Consider the following 26,103-nt stretch of genomic DNA (forward strand, 5'->3'; position numbering starts at 1 on the left):
GATCGCCTACGTTGACCGCACTCGTGTCCCATACCAGTTTCTGCTCTACAATTTCTTCTGCCGGGCACGGCAGACACCGGCTGGCTTCCTGCCCGTGCCCGGCGGGAAGCGTCATCTCCGGGCCTGTCCGCAGACGGCCACCCACAGCTTTGCACCATGTGGTCAGACGGGCCTATGTTCCAGCCCTTGTGGCCCAGAACCCCTGGCCTGCTTTTCCTTCTCATTGAAATAATGCAGTTCCCTGTTTATTGCATATTCTATAAAAATCCAATAAAGTTCCTTCAGCTCTAAAACTCTAGGATACTACCATGCAAATGCATTTTCCTCTCCCGGAGGACAGACAGGCTTCCAGGCGCAGCCTCCCCGCGCGTGGAGCGGGTCGGCCCAGGAGCCGAGCACACGTGCGGAGGGACCCGGATGAGGATGTGACAAGTGCTCGTGACATCTCGTGTGCGTGCTCCGCTCTACTTCCTGGTCCACTGTGACCGCAGTGAGGCGACTTCCGTCAGCACCCTGGGGGCTGACCAGGGGTGGCCCCCACATCCAGGCCTCAGGTCCCCCAGGACTGGCCATGCTGTCCTCCCGGGCCTCACCCTCCGCTGGGATTTCTCTTCCAGGCCGTGGACGCTTCTGATGCCGTCCTGGGGCCAAGCCTCTGTGGCCCCTGCCCTCTGGGGGTGTTTATTCTGGTGAGCAAAATAGATGTGGAGTGATCACCATCTCCTTCTCAAAGCACGAAACGACCCACCAGAGCTCTTTGTCCCAAGGTGGCTGGAGGGGTTGGCACGTGTTCCCACAGGAAGGATGTCACCCAGGCTGTCAAGCAGCTCCCGGTCTTTGGGGCTGTCTCATCTCTCCCTCCCTCGCACTGATCCAGACGGACCCAGACATGTCTGCCCTTGCCTCACCTTCTCCAAATCAAAAATGATGGCCCCGCGGCTGTGGCTTCCATTGTCCTGGGCAGTGACAGAGGATGCCGCAGTTTCCGAGAAAATTAAGTCATCAGCTCCCGGGCACCCCTGACATCATCAGAAATGTCCTGGCTGGAGAGCCACAGGCCCACAATTTATTGTTGGAAATAATGGGCAAGAGGGACAATGACGTGCTGACACCGGGCCGTGCCACTGCGCCGAAGGAGGGAGCCGTAACTCCTGCCCTGGGGCACATCGACATTCGCAGCCAGAGCCCAGTTTGAGATAACATACACTAAAAGAATTGATTAGACCAGGTGTCATTCGTGGTGCGTCTCTCTGAACCGCCCACAAACCCCTGCAGGTTATAATCTAATGCACAGTAATTGCACCGACTTCCAGGGGGGCTGGAGAGCGGAGAGGAACAGGTGACAGATGCGTCCAGCCCTGTCTGGACCAGCCTTCCCGCCTGCACAGCCTCTCCTCTCCCGTCCTTTCAACGCCGTACACGCAAGCCCCAGCCACCGGCACGGGGAGAGGCCCTCGGTAATTAAGGCTGATGATTACAAGCTGAGGTGCCCGCTGAACCCCCCTAGAGGCATGTCACGGAGGAGACAGGAGAGGTCTTGTTCCTAGGTGCCCACCCCAAGTCCTAGGCAGGGCCCGACGGAGCAGACAGCACAGAGGGAGGGCAGTGGAGAGCGGGGCCCTGGGAATCTATCGGGGCTCGGGCCGTTCTGACCCAGAGGCAGAGCGGGCCAGGGTCAGGAAAGAGCCACTGGCTTCCTACGGCCGCTGCGCATCTGAAGCCGCATGCCCTTGGCGGTGGCGGTTGGAGGGGGGGAGCCCTGTGTATATTTCCCGGCATTTCAGGCATGGAGAATGCCCACACGAGCAGGACAGCCACCCACCCCGACCTGAACCAAACCCCCCAGCATTTGCCTTCCCTTGTCCTGGCTGCCCTCCCCATGTGGTCCCACTTGCTCTGTGTTTGGGGTCCAGCCTGGGCCAGAGCCTCCCTGAGGTCCCAAGGCACACAGGCCACCAGGCTGAGCAGACAACAGGAGCCCCCCGGTCTCCCATGGTCACCCCCTGCACCCCCATGTCATTGCCCAGCCCTGCCCACAGGTACCCTAGAACACCTAGACTCCTCCATGTCCCCACTCAGAGTTTCCTTTTCATGTGCTTATTTAAGAAATATTTGCCAAACCCACTATGGCAGCCGCCGCCTTTTCGGGGCCTCTGGCTACACTCCCGGGGCTGCATCTGGTCTGGGGCAAAGAGATGATGAACAAGACGGCAAACAAATAGAAATGTCAGTCCCTCGCAGGGACTCGGGGATGCGCCACACGTCGAAGTGGTGCTGAGCGCGGGAGCCGGGCGCTGCTCTGCGCCACGTGGAAGGGAGCCCGCACCAGCCTCCACGGAGGAGCGCGTCTGTGGGTCGGGTGCTTGGTTTCTCCTGCGTCCTGTCAGCATTGACTGGTCTCCACCTGCCGAAGCATGGCTGGACACAGGGGACCGTGAGTCACTCCCCGGAAAGGCAAGCGCCACGAGCCAAGGAGAGAAACAGACCAGCACCAGGGGTGGCTCCCCGTGCCAGTTAGCCAAAGAGCAGGACAGGTTTTTCTCCAGATGCTAATCCAGTGGAGCACAGGTCCGTGGTCAAGGAAGCCCCACCACTAAAAAAGAAGAAAGAAAAGGAAAAAAGGAAAGAAAGGAAAAATTTTAAAAATTCTGGGGAAAACCCCATTTCTCAAGAAATAAATAAAATAAATAAAGGAAATAGGAAAGAAAGACTTTAAAAGCTTAAGACATAACCAGCACCACTAGTAGAGTCCAGAGGTCGGCACGCCGGTGACTCAGGTCACTGTTCCAGGGAAGCCTGGACACGTGTGAAGAAGTGGTCTGAGTGCCAATAAAACTTTATTAACAAAAACCAGAGGACGAGGCCCCCACCAGGCAGCATGGAGAGGAGACCCCACCGGGAAAATAAGTCGACCAGAGTGGCTCGTTTGACATGAACATTTCTCTATGTCCTCGTACATTTTAAGCTTCAAACCTGGAAAATGTATCAATATTTTAAGAAAGAAAAGTAACAGAGGACCATTAGTGATTCTAAAAATGTTGTCTTCACACAACATAATGAGTAGCTGATAAGGACCTAAAGTCTGATTTTAAAATCTTTCATGGACACTTGGCGAATGCCTGTGTGTCTCTTCACACCCACGCGGTCCCCGTCGAATCAGTATCACGCTTATCCCTGAAGCACAGCAACGTGGTACTTTTTATTATACAAAGGAGGTAGAAGGAGATCCAGATGCTTTATTCTATAAAGTAGGTTAAAAATTTAAAAACCAAGTTTTGTGAGAAAGAGCAGCTCTGCGCAGAGAGGCCGAGGGGACACAGCCGGGTCCCCGTGAGGACTCAGGGGGGGTGGGGGGATGCGGGGGCCGACTCCCAGCATTCCACAACTCGGGGGGCCGGGGAGGGGACGGTGAGGAAGGGACACAGGTCTGGGAAGCCACGCTTGGGAACTGGACGCCTTCCTGCCCTCTGTCCCCCCCACCTTCCTGAAGTCCAGCCCCCGCTTCATAGGCTCTGACCACTGCCTGCACCGGCCCTCCTGCCCACCTGCCCAAGCCCCCACCCAGTGGGGCTTCGGTCCAGCGGTCACGCCTCTCCCCCACCTCTAGCCCGCCGCCTCCGGGCTCGGGGCCCTCCTTGCTGCCCGCAACGCCCGTCTTACTTATTTGAACCACACGCTGTCTCCGACATTCACCCATCTGACCTGCAAGGTGGCGATTTCGTAAGATTCACACAAAGAACACAAATATGGCAGTTTTCCAAGTCAGCACATCCCAGACCGTTGCATCCCCAGCTCGAGAGTCCTGGAAGACAGATTCTAGAGGTATGACGTGTGCACGCGGGATGCCCCCTGCTCCCGCCCCCGGCGGATGCCTCCACCGAGCGGCTCGAAGGACCCCCAGGTGGGCTTCCTCATCCAGACGGTGGCTGGTGGGCTGTGCCACCCCCTTTGCAGGCCAGACCCAGCTCGTCCCAGACCAGCCTTGGGGGGTTCTCTGTGTCTTGGTGTCCGCGTGTGCCAAAAAGAGCCCCGAACTAAAGATTCACGAGCGGAGCCTCTGTCCCAACACCGGCACAGCCCCAGTCGACCGCACAGTCCTAGACGTCTCCGAGCCGACGGCGCCGACACCCGCCTCCGTGCCTGCGCGGGTCTTGCGGGCTCCCCCACGCCACTCCGCGGAGCCTCCGAGCCCCCACCCTTGCTGCCCCGGGGGCCCCCCGTCCTTTGCCTCCGTGACCGGCAACAACTGGTGTATCACACCCCTTCCCGAGAAGAAAATGACCTGCACAGGAGTTGACGTCACCATACGGCCCGAGCTGCTGGAGCCGACAGACAGGAAGATGCGAAACAGGGCGAGACTCCGGGGGCTCCGGGACGGCGCGACCCTCCCGGGGCCCGGGCCTCACGTTGTTTCCCAGCAGGCCGGAGACAGCCTGGTCCCAGCCCGGTCCCAGCCCCGGTCCACCCCTCCCTCTCTGGGTGACTTTGGTCGAGTTATTTACCCCCGAGACCCGGCTCTTCCCGTGTAAAGTATCAGCCAGAGCCAGTTTTCCTCCAGAAGGTGGTTGGGAGGGGCAGTGGGCAAGTGCATACAGCAGGCGCCCAGTAATCGCTCTGGTCCCTGCAGGCATGCAGCCCCGGGGCCCGCGACCCTTGGAGTGGACTGTACTTGTAATAAGACACTGTGGCACAGGGACAGGCCACAGAGCTGGCTCTGCTTCAGGCCCCTGTGTTCTGGGCTCTGACCCAGCACCGGATCCCGCCAGTGGAGAGGAGAGTGACCAGGTGTCTCCGGCGGCCGGACCAGGCATGGCCACACCCCACCGCCCTCTGTGGAGACAGGTGAGTGGGGAGCTACCTGCCACGCTCTGGATGGGTGGGGATAGCGACATCAGGGCGACCCCCTTGGGAGACCACCCGCCTCGCCACAGACACACCCACGGTCACCTCCCGGCAGCAGAGGTGGGGTTATGGCGCACGAGAAAGGACAGTCTTTTCGGTAAAGGCTGCTGGTCAAATAGCCACGCAGGTAAAACCCCGAGACGAGGCTTGGCACCCACTTTCCACAACACCCACTCGAGGAGCCCATTCTTCCAAAAATGAAGGACAAGAGAAGTGGGCTTTGGAAAAGGCCAGGAGAACCGCTTCTCGTTACTGGAATAGGCAAGCGTTTCTTCAACGGGACACACCAAGTCCCCCCCAGAGAGGACACGCGACAGTGAGCGCAACCACACTGCAGCCGAGCGCGTCTCACTTTAAAGACACCTTTAAGGGGAAAAAAGTCACAGACTGAGGGACGTCTTTGCAATGCATAAAGGGTTGGTACCGAGTACACACACGCACACACAACCTGACCCAAGTCAGTAAGAAAACGACAGACTAACCAACAAAACCGGAAAACAGGAACTCCAAAATAAAGTCTCCCCAAAATCCAAAAACACAAATGAGAAAGTGCTCAACGAAGCAGGTACACGTCCCAGGACTCTCCTGAGAACAAGTTCAGAAAGCCAGGAGACACTCACCTTTGCTGCGCACAGGAGGGACAGCCCTCCCCCTGGGCAGGGGTGAGTCCTGGAAGGGGCTGGACACCCTCTGAGATGCAGGGGTGCCTTTTGGTTAGATGACGCATGGACTTTGTGAAGTTCACTGACCTGTACACTCAAGGTTTGCAGGTTTTCCTGTCTGTGTGTCCAACTTTAATGAGACGCAGTAAAATAAAAGGGAAGGTCGACATAGATACATGCTTTCTCACATTTCTCCATTTTCCAAGATTAATTACAAATTTGGAGAGAGAAAAGCGGGGAGGTGGGCCCAACAGGAAAGAGAAAGAGAAAAAAACAGAAATCAGTGTTTATAGTGAGTGTTAAAGCGACCAAAGACACACAGGAAGGGGGCAAGTCAACACCCCCGGCTGTTACTGTGATAAGGATTTTGCACGTAGAATTGGGGATGTCTCGTTCTCGCTAGGTATTCTGTATCGAACACGGGGCCTCCTTTCCAAGACAGCAGATAGGAAGTAAATTGGAATTATTTCTCGTCCCTATAGAGGCTCTAACTTCAAATAACACAAAATGTCAAGTTTAATGATTCTTCCCACTGTTAAGCTGGAAATCAATTTCTTACCTCATTTACGGAGCCACCGCCCGGTCGCCAGCAGACACCGTGTCCTCGCCAGAAATCGCGGCTCCCAGCGGCGAGAGCTCGGGGGTCCCGCACAGACGGCACGCGTCGTCTTGCAGAGAGGACTGACCGCCTCACGGGAAGGGGAAAACCTGTCCCTCGGAACAAATGAGAAAGTGGCGTGTGAGCGATCGCGGACTAAAACACTCTCCCAAGAAACCCAGAAGCGGGTGCCTGCCTCGCCCGTGCGGGAAGGTGGACCTCGGCCGCAGAGTCACGGGAGAGAGCTCAGGAGAGTGTCCCTGCGACCTCTAAGGGAGGAAGGACGTCTTCATCGATATGTCTGAACCCACACGGTACGCGCACAGAACGTCCTCTCCATGACGGAGGACCCGGGCTTCTCTCCAACGCGCACCTCGGCTGTGAGCTCCCAGCGCGGGAGGGACGGAGGGCGGTGTCGTGACGTCTGGGGCTGGCGAGTCCGGACTCTTGCACCAACAGGAAGGCGACAGCCACCACAGGGGACCAGGAGAAGCCTCCAAACAGGCCGTTTGCGGAAAGTAGATGCCAGGAGGCCTCAAGCAAATAAAGCCATGTTCAAGCCACGAGGCATCCCACAAACACGAAGGACAGCACCGTGTCTCCCTTTACGCTCGGGCTCGGCAAATGCTACACGTGGGTCCTGGGACACGAGGGTGGCGGGGAGCAACACCGAGCCCGGCCCGCGGCCCACAGCAGCCGCCGTACCCGGGGAAGCCGTGCCTGCAGCCTGGGTGGAGGGCAGCTCCTGCCTTGGGGTGTAGACCTCACCTGCTGTTGGCCACCCAGCTTGCCCGTGGGGGGCCCTCCTCCAGGAGACCATCCTGGGCCCAGAGCAGAGGACGGAGCTGGAAATGCGCTTGTGTTTCTGAAAGTTCACGGAAGGGCGAGGGCCACGGGGGTCTGGGGCACGGGCGGCGTGCAAGCCCCCGAGAGCGGGGCAGGGGGCAAGCGTGTCCGTGTCCCAGCTGCAAGCAGAGTCTGCCATCCGTGCGTGCACTCTCGTTTATTGGGAGACCAGACCGCTCCTTGGGGAAAATCACTTTAATGGGCTTTGTTTTTTCCTCCAGAAACAAAGATTTGCGGAGGAATCAGAAACAGCGGCATGTAATTAGCCAGGCTTGTGCTGTGGGCTGTTCCCACCTTTGCGAGCCTGTTTCCTTTAGGAAAGATGCTCATTTCCTGACGAAAAATGTTTCTTTGTTTTTAAAAAATGGGTTTCTAGTGCATTGTCCCAGAAACTCACTAGTTCTGGGGAGATGTGTGTGTGCACTCAGTCCGCAGCCCTCGGGGCCTGGGTGGGGGCCCCCGGCAGGAGGGTGCAGCACTAGAAAGGGAAAGGCGACCCGTGTGGAGCTGGGGTGCAGAAGTGGACGGCGGGGGTCAGAGCAGCGGGGCCTTCGGGCAAGACGGCCGCCCCCGGTGAAGCAGGGCCCGGCCGCAGGGCCTCAGGCAAAGGGGCCTCGGAAGGTGGGAGGAGAAGGGAGCCCAGGGAGGGAAGGCGGGCTCCATGCTACCCCCCCGGCACGCAGACCAACCCCCATCCCCACAACATGGGGAAGGGCCCGAGCTCAGGGCATGTGGGATCCAGGAGGGCTCCTTGGAGGCGGTGAGCTGACAGCCACGCTGTCTTCTGGTCCCAGGCCCCTGCCCCATGATCCCTGCTGACCACCCCTCACGCGAGGCACATCAGCGAGGGGTGGGCATTCGGGGGCGGTGGGGAGCGTCCCAGCAGATACGTCGGGCCCCCCGGGCAGGCTCCCTGAGCCGGGAAGTGGGTGGTCTGTGCCCCGCCTGCGTGGCTTTCTGAGGCAGCGGAGGGCTCCACGCCGACGCAGTGTGACTCATCGGCGGTGTCCCGCGAGCAGGAGGTCTTGTCACTATTTCAGGACGTCCTCACCCCCACGGCGGACGGTCCTGCAGCCGTCAGCCGCGGGCCTCTCGCATTTACACGTCCGGGTGAAGGGCTGTTACGGATTCAAAATCCTCAAATACGCCTGACAGCGTGGGCGCAAGGGAAGTCCGGCGCTGGGAAGAGCGGCCTCGCGGGCACACTTGAAAAGGGCGCGGCGGGCGGACGAAGGCCTGGAGGGGGACACAGACGGGCGCCGCGGAGCCTGGGCAGCGGCCGGCGGGCAAACCCCCGCACGTCTCCTCGGGGAGCACGGCTCTCCCGCCAACCGGCCTGGCGGGGCTGTCAGCTCGGGGCCCTGCCGGCGGGGCGGGGGACGGAGCTTCGGGACACGGACGGCGGCCACACAGTCGCGCTCTCGAGGGCTGCGGGGCGAGCACTGCGGGCGAGCAGCGAGGGCGGGTCCACTCTCACAGGTGATGGGAATCACACAATGAAACGAGGAAGCAATTGATTTCTCCCGAGTTTGGGACTTTTCAGCACGTGGTACAGTGTGTGGGCGAGGAGGGCCCCCTCCGCTTTCGGGGAGCTCAGGGGACAGACGGGGGAGGGAGAGAGTGACGGCCACAGCGGCAGTGTCCGTGGGGACGGGGCGGGGGTGGGGCCCGGGGGCAGGAAGGAGTCACCGGGACGCGGACGTGAGCTCTCCCCACGGTCTGCACCGGGAAGCTGACTTACAGAAACACGCGGAGCAAAACACAGAGGGGAGCCCCCACGGCCCCCACGGCCCCCACAGTCCCAACGGCCCCCACAGCCCCGACGGCCCCAACGGCCCCCATGGCCCCAACAGTCCCGACGGCCCCCACAGCCCGCACAGCCCCTACAGCCCCGAATGACAGCAGCTCGGGGCGTGGACCCGGGAGGTGTGGCACGTGGTTGAGTCTCAAGTCCTGGGTCAGACCTCGGGGTCAGGCCTTGTCTCAACCCCGCGGAGCCTCACCTTGCCCATCTGGGATGTGGGTTCGGTGCCGACCCGTGACCTCAGCGAGACGGAGAGACGGCACATCGCGGTGCCCCAGACCAGGGCGGTGCCTGACGCATGTTAGCTATCGTGGCCATGACCCTGGTGCGGGGTTCGGGGCGACGCGGATGCGCGGCCGTGGCCCGCTGGGAGCGAGGACTTCCTGTCCTGGGGAGGAGCCCCCCCCCCCCCCCGGGAGCTCCAGGGATTAAACACGGAGGCTTCCTGCTGAGGAGCCACGGCCAGAGCGCAGGCCGGGCCCCAGGCCGACAAGGACGCTCCCGGCCCAGGACATTTCAGGGCCCGGACGCCTCCTCCCAGTCGTCCAGGGCACAGGGCAGACCTTTCCTCGGGCGCCGTGAATCCCACACCCTCCGCCTCCACCTCCCCACTGGAGAATGATAAAGACCGAGGACTTTCATTTTCTTTCTCCTTTTTCTACTTTTTCTCTAGGGACTGCTCTCGCCTGTACAGTTCCCCGTTAAGACCGTCAACAGCTGGGACTCGGGACCCTTCTCGTCCACACCTGGGAGCGAGGCCCACAGGCCCACCTACAACAAGGAGATGCAACTGCATTTCTTTGGCTGCTAACTAAAAGGGCCCAAGCTCCAGCTATAAGTGGGGTCTTCGCGGGGAGAGGCCCCTCCCCCGGGCTCTGAGAACCCCCCAGACGCTCACGCTCCTCCGTGGGCGGCCCTCAGGCCCCACCCTCCGCTGCCGGGAGGGAAACCGCCGGTGTCCCGGACCCTCCCCCGCCACTCTGCCCGCCGCTGCCCCAGCTCGGGCCCCTCGTCTGGCCGCCGTAGCGCCTCCGGCAGGGGCAACACTCAAAAAGGAAGGGGCGGTCGTCCAGTCTGGGAGCAGAAAGTGGGGGCTGCACAGACAGGCTCAAGCAAGCTGCCTCAGGGGACTGGGGCCTGGGCTAATCCAACCCAGAGAACTTGAGCCCCATGGTCCAACCCTGACTAACGGGGCTGCGGGCTGGCCTGGGTGCTGGAGCTGAGTCCGAGGGGGCCTCGGACTCCCCAGCATCTCGGGGAGTCTGCGTGTGACACATGAGCACGTCTGCCATCCACCACCACCCCTTCCGCCTCTCTCTCGCGGGCATGCACGGTCCAGGGCTGGTGCGGGTTGGGGCCTGCGACAGGAGCCCCCCCCCCACCTTCCCCGATGAGCCTCCACACAGAGCGTGGCCTTCACTCAGCGTCTAGAGGGTCTGGGGGACCTTCGCTCATACACGCCCCCCACACTGGGTGTCCGCCTGGGGAGCCCCGGGAGCTCACTCACCTCTTTCCGTGGATCTCTCTCGCCCCTCGGAGCACAGGGTCCTTCTCTGCCAGGCGTCCCAGTGCCCCCACCTCGTTCCGAAGCCTTGAGAGGACTGGATTTACTTAAGGAGGGTCCGTGCGGAGCCCTGGTGTCCATCCAGGATGGACATTTGCGGAGCTGGGCACCACGAACGGCAGTGTCCCACGGGGCATTCGTTTACTTCCTCACGGAAAACCCGTCACGTACAGTGTTTTCTAGAACAGAGAAATGTGACTCCATCTTACAAGTGCAGTCTCTGGAAAGGACGAAACGGTCAGACCGAGAATCAACCCTCGCCCCCCAGCGCCCAGCCTTCCTCTCCTCTGCCCGCTCCCCCAGCCTGAGCCCGCACACCTGACGCCCCCAGCCTGAGCCCGCACACCTGACGCCCCCAGCCTGAGCCCGCACACCTGACGCCACTAGACCGTCCGTTGGCGTCGTTTTCGAGTTCAGACTCCAGCCGCCCTCAGCGACTTCGGGACGAAGAGCTGCACCTGTCTTAGGGCGGGCTGTCGGGGGTCTGTCGTGTCCCTGGTTTTGAGCAACACATTCATAAGCTTCTGGTCTCACTGATCTGTCTGGTGGGCTTGGCTCTCGAGTCTCTGGAGAGACAGCACGCGGCCGGCGCCGACATGACCGCGCTTCTGGGCACGAGGCCATAGGTCCGACTGGACGGGAACCGTTTCCCAAGGAACCAGGGACTCCCCAGGAGGCCCCACATGGGCTCTGCTGTCCAGACACTGCAGCGCTGTGGCCTGAGACGGGGCCACAGCACAGACGTCCCCAGGAATTCCTCACCTGCTTGTCCAGCCACCGCCCAGAGAGCCCCCCACAAGGTAAAGACCCTGGGGGATGGGTTTGATCTCCAGGGAGCAGTTCACAAGGGTCAGAAAGGCAGGTGGAGGCTCTTGAGGGTGTTGCGGGTGGGGTCTAGAGGAGACAGGCTGAGGACCGCCCCCACCCGACCTCGGAGCTCAGCCGGGCCCTCTTCCTGGCCCTGAGTGATCTAGAGAAGCCATAACTCCGTCACTTAGCCGCAGCATGGGGTAGTGACCGCTCGCATGGACGGAACTGTATCTCTAAAACCTCATTTAATGGGGCGCCTGAGTGGCTCAGTGGTTTAAGCCTCTGCCTTCGGCTCAGGTCATGATCTCAGGGTCCTGGGATCGAGCCCCACATCGGGCTCTCTGCTCAGCAGGGAGCCTGCTTCCTCCTCTCTCTCTGCCTACTTGTGATCTCTGTCTATCAAATGAATAAATAAAATCTTTAAAAAACATAAAAATAAAAAATAAAACCTCATTTAAGCCGTAATCCCCCAGTGTAGCTGCATTTGGGGCCTTTAAGGAGGTGGTCAAGGTTAAATGAGGGCCTGATGGGGGGAGGGCACCTAATCCCATCAACCGGGTCCTTATAGGAAGCAGGAGAAACACCAGGGCTGGCTTTCTGAACGCCCGTGAGCACACGGCCGGATGGGTCACCCGCCGGCCAGGAAGAGAGGCCCCACGGGGACCAGCCTCGATGGCACCCTGATCTGGCATGAGAAGGGCACTCCTGTGGGGGAAGCCCCGGGTGCCGGCTGAGATGGCCACCAGCTCTTCTCGGGGCCTCGCAGGCCGATTTCTACAAGCAGGTGCCTGAGGATACGGGACAACCTGGCTAGACCACGAGCCCCACCGTGATCCCGAGATTCAGAGCCGTGCTCCCGAGATCCGGAGCTGGGGGGACACACGCGACACCCCACCTTCCCACTCTATGCATCCCTCCTCATCCCCCAGGAATGTTCCTGGAATGTCAGGCCCGCATCAGACCCCGGCTTCTGCAAGGCCCCAGATCCCAGCAGGTCCCTGCACTACCAGGCATGGCCACCGGGTGGCAGCCCACAAGCGGTTCAGGCTCCGGGTTTGCAGGTCCAGGCGGGGACCCTGGCCGGCAAGGCTGCCCCTGTCCTTCATTCGAATCAATCCAGCTGGAAAGAGGGGGGCGGGTGTAAGCTATTTCTGCTCTGAAATAACTTCGTTGTTCTGGTGCAACTGTATTTCCCTTTAATGGTTGAAAATTTGGCATCTCAGCCGAGATGCGCTGTTCACTGTAAAACAGACACCCAATTTTGAAGACTTTGTACCAAAAAATGTAAACTAGTTGTTACTATACGGAGTAGACACTGAGATGATGTTTGCTGACGTCGGATGAAAGAAGACAACGTCGCGTGGACGTCCCCGTTCCTGGGTACTCCGGCTCATTTAAATGACGTATGAGCTCAAACTGCATTTCTGCGGGACCCCGGGCTCTGCCTTCCTCCTCCCCGTGGACACAGGGAGGGCGTGGCCAGGCTGCATGGGGAGCGCCTGGGGGTCGGGCGGCCCTGGGTGCTGCAGGGGGAAACCGGTGGGGTGGGCTCAGGGCACCAGTCGGGGTCAGAGTCCTGCTAGTCAAGGAAGACGCCACTCACCAAAGCTGCTCCTGGGGCGTCTTGCTACAGGTTGGGTCCTTCGTCCGTTCAAGCGGCATTTACTGAGCAGCAACGCGTTGGGCCTGTGTGGGTCAGTGCCAGGCGCGAAAGGCCCTCTGGGTTTCCGGAGCTGAGGGGTGGGCTGCAGACAGCAGCAGAGGCCTGATCCCCAGCAGGGATTTGAAATTTGGGGTGACAGGCGAACCTGGATGCAGGTCCGTGGCGTCAGAAGCCATCTGGTCCTATGGCTACAGGAGGGAGCCTTGTGTGGGCTGTGTGTATAGGCACACACACACACACACACGTGCACACACATTTACACACATGCATGTACCCAACACACACGTACACAAATATGTACACACGCATGTGTGCACAAGTACATGTACCCAACACACGTGTGCAAACACATATATGTGCAAACATATATGCGTGTGTGCCTGATACATGTGTGTGCATATGCACATGCATGTACCCAGCAGACACAGATGCATACGTTTATATGAATGCACCACGTCTACACATACACACGTATGCACTCGCATGTATCTGACAGATACAGACACACACGCACATGTGTTGCACACAGACACGTGTGGCTCGTGTGTGCACGCGTCTATGGCGAGACTGCTGAGCCCACAGCATGCGGTGCTCCTCGGCGGGTCCCGCCCGTGCTCCTGACTCCCGACGCTGTTGGAAGAACCACTTCCCTCTTCTCCTGTCTCCAGCAGACTCTTCTCGCCCACCAGCGATTTATTCCTCTTGAATTTGAGGACACGCGTCGGGTCCTCTCTCTGACGCGCTGTGTGGTCCTGGGGAGGTGACCCGCCTCTCCTCACGGGCGTCATCTCTCTGGATGAAAATGACCCGGTTTTCCTCCTTCCTCCTCAGCACGTTCCTGTCCAGCAGGTAACCCTTCCCCGGGGACTCCGAGTCCGAATTTCCCAGAGGAGAACTTCGAGCCCATCTCAGGGATCAGCTTTCTCTGTGGATTCACCGAACGCCCGAGGCCACCTATCGGCGCCTACAGACCTCGCAAGTCAAGAGGAAGACTGGCGGATCTGGAGTGAACACATCACACGTTTGTTGAATGGATTAGCCTGTGACCCAGGAAGAGGGCAAAGCTGGTTCCAGGAGCAGCGGAGGGCAGAGTGCTCCGTCGTGAGGCCAGGAAGGCACGTTCGAGTGTCTTCTGAGGAACTGGCAAGTGATCGCTGCCCTACGGGGAAACAGACCCCGTTCTCAACCCCCGACCGTGGGCCCTGTTCTAAGTGTCCAGGACCCTCAAACACACGGTGCAAGGAACAAGCTGTAAGCCCAGAGGACAGAGTAACAAGCACTTAACGATCACATGCTTGGGGGGAATCTTTCCTTTTAATATATAAATTTTATTAATTTCTGGAGAAGGGCACGGAAGAAGAGGCTGTGCTGAGCCGAGCCCACAGGAGAGCCTCCAGCTGAACAAGAACAGACTCGTAAGGGTGATGTCTGGAGCCCCAGCGGCCCACGGGGAGCCAGAGCAGCGGGAGCGCATCGCCTCACCCCTGCTCACTCCCCGGGCTCCTGCCTCCCGCGTGGCCCAGGGGGCTTGGCTGCTCCGCTGCAGAACGCAGAGCTCCCCGTGACCCCATGTCAACCACGTCAACCACGCCATCCGTGCCAACCTTGGCTCGTAAAGAATCCGGTCATGGGAAAACCAGTTTGGGTGTGCCACACGTCATGAGGTGGGACCTGACAGCCACAGGACATCTTTTTCATGTGCCTCCTCTGACTCACTCGTCTAAGGAGGAAGGTGTCCCCGCGGCCACGCTCTCTGGGGTCGGACCAAGATCCCCCTATGACCATGCTCTCTGGGGTTGGACCGCACTTGGGGGGCTCACCCCAGGCCACCGAGCTGAGCGTCCGCCTGCCCCCAGAGCGCGTGCTGCAAGTCCAGCGGGCTGCCGCGGGTCTGGAAGGAGGCTGGACCGCAGCCGCGCACCCCCAGATGCTCGGCAGGGCCGTCTCCATGTTTTCTGGGGAAAACTTGGCTTCCGAGTCTATTCAGCCCCATTCCGGGCCGAGGACAGCCCTGGCATGTGGGGCCGAGTTCACAGCCAGTGTCTCCCCTCAGCCCGCGGCCCTCACTTCTCCGACGGGTCCGCACCGGCGAGGCCAGGCCGGGCTGCAGAGGCGGCGACTTGAACTTCGCAAGATGTTTGACACGTCCTCAAGGCCTGGTGGGAAGTGTGGACACTCGGGGCGTCGTAGTAATGTTCAGGATCCCCAGAGGTGTGGCACGGGACAGCACCCGTGTCCCCCCGCGGCTGCTCCACAGCAGAGCCCGGTGCTCAGAGCCGGCATCGTTCGGGGCCAAACCAGGGTGACCGTGTCCCTGTGGGACGTGTGGCCCCGTCAGGACACAGGTAGGGCTGTCATGGCGGAGGGTGGCACCCGGGAGCCAGCGAATGTGCGAGTGCACGTGTGGCCCCAAGTGTCTGTGGGGTCGAGGCTGAGGAAGCGGGCGGCGGCGCCTCACCCGCTCCGGACACGCTTCTCCACACGCCCCGCGGGAGCAGACCCTGTCGTCCTGCTCACTGACACGGTCACCCCGGGCCACACACTTCCTGTGACTCAGTGACGGGAGTGACCGGGAAGGGCGGGCTCATTGCGACCCGAGTGGGAGCCAGGAGCGGAGGTCAGCGGAGGAAGCTTCTGCGGCCGGAGCTGCCGGGCCTGGGAGCGGCCGGAGTCGCGTCGATGATCTGGACGCAGACGGGGAGCAAAGCTGGCGACATCCTCAAGCTGAACAAATCCTGGAAAGACCCTAAAATCTGGCGATGGCCAGCAAGGTGGCCCCTAAGAGGGACGACCGGGACGTGGCATGTTTGGGACAGAGCAGCCAGCCTGCGGCATGAGGCTCGCAGGGCAGACTCCTGCCTCCTCCTCGCTCGGGAAACTCCAGGTGGTGGGAAGGAGGCTGAGAGTCACAGCCGGGGCCGAGCCCACGCAGCAGAACCTTCTGGCTCCGGCCCGGCCCTTTGTAGCTCATTTTCGCTCGTGGTACCTCCTCCGACAGAGCCTCTAATCTGTGCGGGGCGGGGGGTGGGGGCAGGGATGTCACTGGACCCACGTCATCGATGGGGCTCAGAGAGGCCACATGACTTTCAGGGTTTCAAAGAGCTGGGTTTGGAAACCGGGTGGTTTATTCCAAATCCCACATTCTTCTCGAAATGCCCGGCCCCAGGAGACCCCTGCGGGACAGCTGAGGGAGTGCCCCCAGGACTGCGAGCCCCGCGGAGGTCAGATGTGGGGGAGGAGCCCTTAGGCATCCGGACCAGACAGAGGAAGGAACCAGACCTCATCGCTTCACCAGCAGAGTCGCGGGACGGAGGGTTCTCCACCCAGAGCGCCCCGTTCATGGATAAAGGAAACGGATCCCTTGAAAGTGAGGGGCTGCAGGGAGCATCTTCCATGTGACTCTTTCTTAGGGAATGCGCTAGGGGATGAGCTGTGATCAACCCGAGATAACTAGGAAATCCGGGACAAAGGGTCAGCAACAAGCGTGTTGGAGCGAACGAGCCGGGAGCTGGAGGGGCTGTGAGCGAGAGGACAGGACGCGAACGCCTTCTGCCTCAACAATGAGGCGCCCGAGGAGCCACTGTCAAGGGGAGGCACGTCCACTAATGTGACTAAAATGACTCTGATTTTTCATCAGAACCGCGAGGAGACGAGCGATGACATTTGGGCACAGAAGCAGCCATAACAACTCAGATGTAGTCGGTACTGAGAAGAGTAGCTTTTGATTAAAGCCGGAGGAGCAGGAAGGAAAGAAAGAGCAGCGGGAGGGGGAGGGGAGAGAAGCCGCGTCATCGTCGCTCTCACGAAGGAACCCATGGACCCTGTCTGAGGACAGAGGGACGCACAGCCCTGTAAGGAGGCTCGGTTATAAAGGACACGACTGGAGCACAAGCACAACCTTAAATCTCAAAATAGTTAACATTCAAGACGTGTGCAGGAACAGACCCCACAGAAGAAGACTGTTTGAATACATGTGTGCCTGAGAAAACTGCTCCATATCCATCCACACAAACACGCGCACACACGTAATATATACATACATGTATCAGGAATTGAGAGAGAGAGAGAGAGAGAGAGGTAGACACAGACATAGTCACGTACTCTATATCTACATGCATGGACAGATACGTCCAGATGTCACAGCACAAAGTAATTAGCATAAACACATTTGTCATACAGTGAATGTAAAAGAAATTAACTACTAAAATAAAATAAACAAGGTTCTCAAATTGGATTATTGCATTAAACATCTACCAGTCACCCCCAAATTTAGCGGCTGAAAACAACAGTCACTACGTATTGTGTCTCACGGTTCTGGTGGCTCAGGTGTTGGGGGGGGGGGGGACTGGTGGATGCCGGTCTGCTCAGGGTGCCGGCTGGGGGCGTGGGCTCATCCGAAGGTTCAGCTGGGCCAGGAGACTCCACAACCAAGACGACTCCTTCCATGGCCGGCCAGATGGGCTCTTTCCCCGTGAGCCTATCCACAGCTCGACTTGAGTCTCCTCGCCGACAGGGCATCTCACTTTTCAGAACAAGCAACGCCGAGCCCACAGCAGGAGCTTTTATAGCCTAGAGTTGGGAGTCACACACCACCATCTTCTGTTGGTTATGCAGACCAGCTCCGGTTAATGAGCCGGGAGCCCACCCGAGGGGCAGAAGACCAAGAGATGAGAATCTCTGGATGCCCTCTTGGAGCCTGGCTGCTACTCCAGTTCTGCGGCTACCTTCAAGACAGTCACCCAAGGCCGTTATTTAAAAAGGTTAAAAAATCAAATATAAACAAAGACATACCAAAAAAGAGAGTCAGTCCCCAGTTTTAATAGAAGACTGCTATTTTTTCCACCAAAAAACATTAAGTAAGATAAAACAAAGGCCCTTTGAATCCTTGAGCATTATGATTTATGATCAAGATGTCATGGTCATAAATATTGATATGCTAAATATTATAAAAGAAATTTTCAAAAAGCAGAAATGACAGAGAATACAGGAAAATCAGCAGACGCCTGTGATTTACAGGAGGTTCAGTCTGTCCTGTCTGGTTGTGTTACCCCGTTTCCCCTTGAACATATTCTTAGCATCCCATTTTAGACAATCTCTTGGCTTTCTGGCTGTATCTTTTTGAGTTATTCTGTCACCAGTTTTCCGGGGTTATGACAAACTTACCTAACATCTTGCAGTCCATTGAGAGGGGACCCTTGGCTCTTTCAAGAGCACTGGAGAAGCCTTCCTGTCACACCGTCCCATACCCCGCACTGCTCATGTCATCGTGGTCACGTTGACTAAGTCCACATAAACACTACACCCAGAAAACGCTAGAAAATTTGCTCTTGACAGTCACATGCATTTCCCAGAAGTGCAGAGGCGCAAAGGAGCGCATCACCTTTACCCGAGTACCTCCTGTTTCCGTTGCTCTAACACCATTCACGGGAACCGGCCAAGTTATAAATCAGGAAACACCCACGTTCGTTTCAAAAAGGAGAAATAACATAGAAAACATTTTCTGACCCTAGTGTAGCAAAACTAGAGGGTGCCACAATCACAAAACCAAATACAGCCCGAGAAATTTTACAATTCCCTACTGATCAATTTTTAAGTCAGAGGGACATTTAAAGCAAAATTACAGAATTTCGGGGAAATCATCGTCCCTGAGATACTAGGCAGCGTCTGTGCGACCCGAACAAAGCACACTCACAGACGGGACTGTTTGTGTCAGTAAAAAAGAAAGACAGGAAATGAGTTCACCATCTTGTTCAGAAAGTTGGGGAAAGCGTGCTGTGAACCATCACACAGAGGGGAGCAAAGACTCCGTAGCGACAACAGAGAAAATGCTCTGAGACATGAGAACAGCTGAACTGATGAATAAACCACGCGCTGGTTAATTTCTAATCAAAGAAAAAGTGAGGAAAATGGAAAGCACAAAGCAAGGAAGGCGGGCGACGCACACCCCAGGTCTGGGCTAACGTGTCCTCCAGGTCCGGGCTAACGTGTCCCGCTCGCCCGAGCACGGAACACAACGCCCAGAGCTGTCACTGCTGTTACGAGTTTTGGCCCCAGTTGACCCGTGGGGCAATGAGGCTCCAAGAGGTCCTATGACCCCTGTGCGCCTCCCAAGTCCCCCGACGGTGGACCCACAGCCAAGCCCAAGGCCGAGAGGCAGTGAAGCCCTTTCCGTCTGGGGTTGACCCTATCGGTCAATGAGGTCAGCTCGGCGTTTCCCGATCCCTGGGACCAGGTTGGCCTCAGTCTGAATGCGTTTACGAGCACCCCAGGGAAGATGGAGCATGACCCCTCCCTGACCGCCAGGCCAAGGGCACGGCCGGCTTCTGTCTCATGCAGCAACGGACTTGCAACAGGGAGCCTGGGAAGGAGGTCACGACCTCTCCTGCTTCTAGCCCATCACCTAGTTTTCCAGGTAGCCGATGAAGATAGAGAAGTGGCCTCCAAGAAAAGGAAATACGTGAACGCCCTTTGACTTTCGTGCTGGTGGCCAGGCGAGATGACGACAGGCCATGCGGTAACGGGAAATAAAGCAGCTGCGTCACAGCACGCCTCCAAATCAGTTTTCAGATTGATTGAAGCTCAACACAAAATATACACCGTGAAGGCTAAAATCCTAGAGAGGAAAAGACACTAGCACCTTGGAGAAAGGATAAATATGTAGCAAGAAACATGGACAAAACATCTGAACAGGCGATTTCCAGAAGGTGGTAATGAAATCTTTGTCTGAGACATTCCAGAAAATCCGCTCAACCCTGCTAAGGACCGCTGAGTGCCGGTCATCTCAGTAAAGGTTTCCAAGTGCTGCTGGCGGGGAAGCCTGGCGGGGCAGTGCACTGGCCTTGGGGAGGACAGCCGTGCCAGCCTCCTAGGGCTGCTGTGACGAGCGCCACAGGGTCTCATGCTCTGGAGCCGGATGTCCGAGCTCAAGATGTGGCAACCGCGGCTCCTACTGAAGGTTCTGGGAAGGTGTCCTCCCTCTGCACCACCCCCAGCCCCCGCTTCTGGGTCTGGCAGTGGTGTTCTCCCTGTGCGTCTCTGTGTCTCTGTGTGTCTCCGTCCCCTTAGAAGAGCACCAGTCATTGGACTTAGGGCCCACCCTAATCCAGCGTGACCTCATTGTACCTTGGTTATCCGCAAAAAGCCCATTTCCAAATAAGGTCACGTTCAGGGACCTCGGGTGGATGTGAATTTTGAGGGGACTCTGGTGAGCCCAGTACAGCAACTTAGCAACACCTTTCTATTTTAAATATTCCTGTTCTTGTCCTACAATCTTCCTATAGATATGTTTGTGTCCTGCAAACACTCTGGGCAGCCTGTCTGACCAAGGCTGTAGGAACAGGCTCGCCGCAGCCTGTGAGAGCACCATCCTTGGACCAAAGCACAGTGGCAAGCCCAGGAGCCACTGTGCTCTCTCCTCTGTCTTCCGAGCTCTACCTCCGAGGGCACGAGCACCCTCTCACCGACTAACTTCCCTCCCAGGCCGCACGCCTACGCGTCTACCACAATCTGCAGCTCCATCTTCCTCCCTGGCCTCCGGCTTCCCGAAGGTTCCCACAAACAGATGACTGTGTTTCTTCACGAGAATCAGATGACATCAGGCCGAGCCTGAAACCTTCTTTGACTTCTGTGATGGGCCGAATACACGTGTCCCCCTAAAATTTCTCTGTTGAAGCCCAAATCCCTGATGTGGCTGTTTTTGGAACAAAGAAGTCATTAGGGTTATGGGAGGCCTCAGGTGAGCTGATAGGGTAGGATTAATGTCCCTATTGAAGACATAGCAGAGAGCCTGCTCCCCCCCTGCACATGCACCCAGGAGAGGCCATGGGGGCCCCCGCTGGGAGGGCAGCCACCTGGCTGGGAGGAGTCCCCACAGACCCTAACCAGCCGGCACCTTGACCCGGGACTGCCCACGCTGAGAACCAGCCTCAGACGGGAGCATCTCTGGGCTGCGGCCCCCAGGCCGTGGTATCGGATCCTGCACTCTGAGCCAACCAAAGCAGCTCTGTCTCCCGTGGGATAACACCCCGAGGCTTTGCCCTGGTCGCCTCCCAGCTGAGTGGTCTGGTCCCCACGCAGCTCCAGTCCCCAGTCTCTGGTCCCCATGCAGCCCAGTTCCCATGCAACCCCGGACCCTGGTCCCTGGTCCCCATGCAGCCCCGGTCCCCAGTCCTGACACAGCCCAGCACCACAACAGCCCCAGTCCCCATGTGGCCCCAGTCCCCAGTCCCCGGTCCCCATGCAGCCCCTGGTCCCCAAGCAGTCCCGGCTCCTGGTCCCCATGCAGCCCTGGTCCCTGATCCCAACGCAGCCCAGCACCACACAGCCCCAGTCCCCACACAGCTCAGGTCCCCAGTCCCCATGTGGGCCAGGCTTGCTCCTGCCCCAGGCACACAGTCTGGGCTCTGCCCTCCTCCCCAGGCTCCTCACCACAGACGCTGCACCAGCAGACCTTCCTTGAACATGGAGTCTAAAGAGCGCGCAACCCTCAATTTCTACTTACCTGCTGGTATTTCTCCCCTACAGGATCCATCACCACCTAAAATTAGCTCTCTGTTCCCTTCATCGGCCTGTTTTGTGAGTGGCCCCCACCAGGGAAACGCTCAGGGGACAGGCCCTGGCCTCCCTTGCAATGGGACGTCGTCGGAGCTCAGAAACAGGGATCAGGCATGTTCATCGAGAGACGCAAATACTACAAACAGAAGCTTTTACTCAACATGTGTGACACCCTTCTGTGGAGAACAGCCGTCACAGTGAGGTCCAGGGCCCTGGGGGGCTTCGAGGCCCTGCTAGGGGGCTGTGAGCTTGAAGCAGTTTTTCTAACAGGAGCACAGTGTTTGCCCTTTTCTGCCTCATTTCGAGCGGCTACAGGACATTGGCGCAGAGAGAAGGCGGAGCAGACCCGAGAGCCCAGCCGTCCGCGACAGCGTGAAACGCCAGTCTCCTCCGCTATAGCTTTCGTTCTGGCATGGTTATTTTCATATGAACATATTACACATACTAACATGTAACGGGGTTATTTTTCTTTTAAAATGCGTTTATTTTAATTTCCCAGTTTTCATTTCCAGTACGGCAGGTGTCAGCGGACGTAATCCACGTCAGTGAAAGTCTTCAGGATCATCAATGATTATTTTAAGAGTGTGCGGGGGTCCCAAGACCACAAACCATGAGAGGGGCAGCCACAGACCCTGTCCAGCCGTGGACGAGGCCACAGGAGTCTGCTGCACCCACGTTCCCTCGTCACGTTAAACAGACACGCTACAGACCAGCATGTACAGCTTGACCTTCCCGTGTGAAGTCAGAGAAACGGTAATAATCATTTGTTTAGCCGCAACCCTGCGCGTGCAGGGGTCCTCACAGCCCACTGGCCAGGGTTTATGGGGGGACATCCGGGAGGGAAGTGACAGGAGGTGGGGGGAGGGCCTACTTCTTCCTGTGTGCATTTTTATACAATGGTACTTATTCCTTTATTACCCAGACTCTTCTTTTAATTTTAATTTTTATTAATGTAAGTCGGAGGCCGGCGTGGGCCTTGGAGTCAGGACCCTGAGATCAAGACCTGCGCCGTGATCAAGAGTCAGACACTCAACAGGGTCACCCAGGCACCCCCAGACTCCTTTCTGAAGAAGGCAGGGACGTGAAAGCCCGAGGAGGCCGGGCTGGCTGGCTGGGGGCTCTCTGGAGACGGAGGCCCCGCGCGGCAGCAGGAGCCTGAGGCCAGGGTGTGGGCTGCCCGGGGCCTTGGAAGCCCTGGTGGGTGCGCGAGGGTGTGAGTGGCGCCGACACCAGGCAGCGTGCTGCAGACCGGGGCTCCGTAGGTCGCGGGCCCTGCGTCTGTACTTGGCAGCTCCAGGGGCCTCTGCTGGACACACACGTCCGAGAGCTCAGAGCTTGGCAGGGGACTCGGGAGGGGACCCGGTCGTGGAGGAATCAGAAATGAGGCTGGGACGGCCCATGGGGAAAGCCCCCTTCCACCAGGACGACAGGAGGCACCGTGGTTCCCGGAGCGCCCCTCCGCACAAGCCTCGGACATTGTCACGGCCCCTGGAGGTCGCTCTGAGGCAGGTGGCACTGTCCCCAGTGGACCGACGCACGGCTGTGGTGGGGAATGTGCGGCACTTACAGCTGGAAACCTGCAACCATCCGTGACCTTGAGAGAGCACCTTCCTGGGCTCAGGTTCCCGCGGTGTCTCCTGCCGGTGGGGGTGGGGGAGGCTGGCGGATCCCCGCCCAGGGGCACAGGTAGACGGGTGAAAGGCAAGCCCTGCAAAAGCCCGCCTCTTCCCCAACCACGGTGGGGGAGATCACGGATGAACGGACACTTTCATTTTGAGTTTCTTTTCCCTGGGCGTTCTTCTCCAGCCCCCACACTTCTGCCCTTGTCTTTCTGAGCAGACGTCAGTGTCGCTTTGGTCCCCACTGACACTGGTTCCCTGTAGCTGAGCAGCTGGTGGGGGGCGGGGACACGCAGCAGAGTCTCGGGCCCCCAGCACACAGGGCCACCATGAGAACCACAGGTGTGGAGGTCAGGAACAGTGCTTTGCACAGTGCCCAACGCTTGCAACCAGCGGCAGCCGACAGGACCAGGCTGGCAGGTCGGCTGCGATTCTATCTCCTTTCAGGTGAATTCTCCGCTGAAAGCCTAAGCAATTAGGGTCCTGGTTTGCTCTGAGCGGCTCACGCAGTTTCCAAACTCCGAGTCAGGCTTGATGCTGGTGGTTTCCCTTGGCAACATGCCCCTTGTTACCGGCACTCAGCCTCGGCGCCACTAGAAACCTCCGGTCACCACGTCTTCCCGTTTCGCGCCCCACTTCTAATGGAGGCACTGGGAATCTCCAGATAAAGAGCTTGCAGGGCACACAACCCCAACTTCAACTTCAGGCCGTATTGACCCTTGAGGTAAATATTGATTTGGTATTTAAGTTGCATCAATATTTACCTCTTAAGTCAATAAAGCTTGATGTGCTTCTCCATTGACGCGGGTATCTGCTTGGACTTTCTCCCACTTCCAGCCCGTATGCAAGCAGCGTGGGGAAGAGAAAGGCTCTCTCCCAGGAAGGGCTCCTGGGTCCCGCATGGTTCCCAGGTCGGACACCAACGTCTGACTGACGGCGGCACCTCCACATAGTTGGAAGCTGGCGCGGGTCTGTTGGCTCCGGCTGGTGAACTGCATCGTAAGGAGAATGAAACATGGTTTCTCCCTTTGGACGGACGAAACATAGTTACACTGATCTCGGCTGGTACTGCTCGGGAGCAAATTTCTGGGGAGAGTGATGAAAACCATCAGATGGCCTTAAAACTGGGACCAAGGAGATGAGGGGCTCTGGTTTCCATGGGTGAGGCCCTGCGGGAAGAATGGGGGGGGGGGGCCTGCCATGCCTCACAGCGCAAAGGAGCCCGTGCGTCTCTCATACCCAAACCTGCGCATGCCCCGCCCTGGGGGGCCAGCACCAACGCCACCTGCTGCAACCGGACCCTGGGAGGTGTTCTAGGGTCGCATCATGGGAAGGGAGAGCCGGGAGGTCAGGGGGCTGAGCCTCTCCACCTACAGAGGACAGAGATGGGGCTGGGACAGGCTCTCCCGCTTCCCAGGGTGGCAGCCCTTCCTCAACACTGGCTTAACCAGCCAGTAGGAGCTCTGCATGCTCTGCGGTCAAGGGACAGACTTAGACAGCCTTTACTGGGTCCGGCGGTCAAGTTCTCGAGCCAACGTACCCGAGCCCCAGGTGCCCAGACATTGGGTCTGACAGCACTCTGGGTGTCCTCAGTGAGGGTGTTTCTGGATGGGGTTGGCGTTTGAATGTGCGCACTGAGAAAAGCTGATTGCCCTCCCCAACCGGGACGTCGGTCTTCGGCTGCCCCCACTGGCTTCCTGGCTCTCCAGCTTGCACGTGGCTGCGTGTGGGACCTGCCAGCCCCTGTAGTCACTTGAGCCCACTCTTCACATGCACGCGTGTATGTGTCTACATCTCCCACAGCCTCCGTTTCTCTGGAGCTCACCCTGGGGTGAGCTGTGCTGCACTCATGAATCTGAAGCCTGGGGCTTCCCCGGCCTCTGACCCTGTGTCAGCACAGATGCGACCGTGACCTCTCTTGGCCACCGAGGGCCTGATCGGGGTGATCCCCTGGGATCGCTGGACTGCATCTGGGGTCATGGAACAGGTCTGCAGAGCGTGTGGGCTTCGCCACGAGCGCCGTCTGTCTACACAGGACTCCAAGCGTCAGGGAGCACAGCCTGGGTCGGCACGCACGGTGAGTCTGGCGTGGGGGCGGTCACCGCTGTCCCTGGGGCAGCTGGGAGACCTCGTCAGGGGCGCAGGTCTGCGGTCAGGCTGTGTGGGGGTGAAAGTCTCCCGAGAACCCCGGGGGGCCCCACAAGCTCCTTCCTGCCCAGCCACATGTGTGTGAACAGCACGAGTTTCTTCATCTTCTTCAACCAAAACATGTCCTAGCAGAAGAGTGGCCGAAGCGGACAGGAAAGCCCAGCATCTTCAGCTCAGCCAGTCAGCGAAGGGATTTACAGAAACATAAAGACGGCTGTTTGCCCTGAAATATGTATGTTAAAATATAACAGATTTATCCTCGCTATTTCTAAATGAATTAACAAATACGGTTAAGTGTTTTTGGTTTTGTTTTCCAATACAGAGCGTTTCTCATCGGTAACTGCTGACACCGCAGATATCCACAGGTGTGACTGGCAGGAAGAGCGGCTCCGTGCGTCCTCCCAACCCCTGACAACCCCTGAGGGTGTGGCGGGGTCCAGGCGAGCTCCGGATCGCAGCTCTGTCCCCGCCCCCACGACAAACCAGCACCTTCCGTTCCTCCGCACCTGCCTGCGGGCCCCTCCGGTGAGGGTGAGAACTGCAAACACACCTGGCTTTCCGCTTCCCAGGCTCTGTTCTAAGCCGTTTGCAAATATTAAGTCAGTTGACCTCCATGTAATGCCGTGAGGTGAGCATTATTTATAACCTCCCATTGACGGGGGAAGCCCAGAGAGGTTAAGGCACTTGCCACTGGTCACACAGCTGGGAAGGGACGGAGCCAGGACCCACAGGCAGCCAGGCGCCAGGCCCTTCGTCGCTGGGCTGTGCTGTCTCCCATGCCAAATTACGAGTTACTGACGCTCCCCGTCCGCGTCCTCTCAAACCACACTTGCATTTTAATAGCCAACTTTGATGTCCTGACTCTGGGTTCACAGTCACAGGTGGTGCGGCCTCCCGGGGCGGAGACGTGTGGGTTTGTGCTGCGTGTGTCCTA

General features: G+C 58.4%; 2 long non-coding RNA genes across 5 annotated transcripts in view; one reads left to right on the forward strand and one right to left on the reverse strand.

The window, feature by feature from the left end:
* LOC131829980 (uncharacterized) overlaps nucleotides 1-19,795 on the reverse strand; it is a 77,294-nt gene extending 57,499 nt beyond the window's left edge. For 2 of the 4 annotated variants that reach the window (XR_009353049.1, XR_009353051.1), the window contains exons 1-3: nucleotides 10,751-19,795; nucleotides 10,320-10,555; nucleotides 6,124-6,278 (exon numbers count right to left, since the gene is read on the reverse strand). This is a non-coding gene — a long non-coding RNA (uncharacterized LOC131829980). Of the gene's footprint in view, nucleotides 1-5,128; nucleotides 5,757-6,123; nucleotides 6,279-10,319; nucleotides 10,556-10,750 lie in introns of those variants that run through there. The other 2 variants (XR_009353052.1, XR_009353050.1) reach the window with 2 other exon arrangements.
* A 4,076-nt stretch (nucleotides 19,796-23,871) lies between these two features.
* LOC131829981 (uncharacterized) lies at nucleotides 23,872-25,783 on the forward strand. Its single transcript, XR_009353053.1, has 2 exons — nucleotides 23,872-25,401; nucleotides 25,492-25,783. It is a non-coding gene; the product is annotated as an uncharacterized LOC131829981 (long non-coding RNA).
* Nucleotides 25,784-26,103: the final 320 nt, after the last annotated feature.

The sequence above is a fragment of the Mustela lutreola genome, chromosome 4 (assembly GCF_030435805.1).
Source record: "Mustela lutreola isolate mMusLut2 chromosome 4, mMusLut2.pri, whole genome shotgun sequence".
Classification (NCBI taxonomy): Eukaryota; Metazoa; Chordata; class Mammalia; order Carnivora; family Mustelidae; genus Mustela; species Mustela lutreola.